Source organism: Arachis duranensis, unplaced genomic scaffold, assembly GCF_000817695.3.
Source record: "Arachis duranensis cultivar V14167 unplaced genomic scaffold, aradu.V14167.gnm2.J7QH unplaced_Scaffold_354585, whole genome shotgun sequence".
Classification (NCBI taxonomy): domain Eukaryota; kingdom Viridiplantae; phylum Streptophyta; class Magnoliopsida; order Fabales; family Fabaceae; genus Arachis; species Arachis duranensis.
In genome coordinates, this window is record NW_026264911.1 from 1,404,799 (window position 1) to 1,405,160 (window position 362).

Consider the following 362-nt stretch of genomic DNA (forward strand, 5'->3'; position numbering starts at 1 on the left):
TTGCTACAGCCTGAGACCGTTCTGGCCCGAGTTTTCTTCGTCTTTGTTGTACCGGCCGGGATCCCGGATAGACTGCCAACTTGTGGCTCATCAGTTCGGGATCTATGCCGGGCATGTCGGTAGCGTTCTATGCGAAGAGATCAACATTATCTCGTAGGAACTGTATGAGTGATTCTTTTGCATCTCTGATGAGCTGAAAAATCATAAAATTGATTCTTGAAGCAAGAAAAAGCAGTGAAAAACAAAAGCTTGCAAAAAAATAAAAATAAAATAAAAAAATTAAAATATATAGAAAGAAAAAGAAAAAGCAAGCAGAAAAAGCCAATAGCCCTTAAAACCAAAAGGCAAGGGTAAAAAGGATC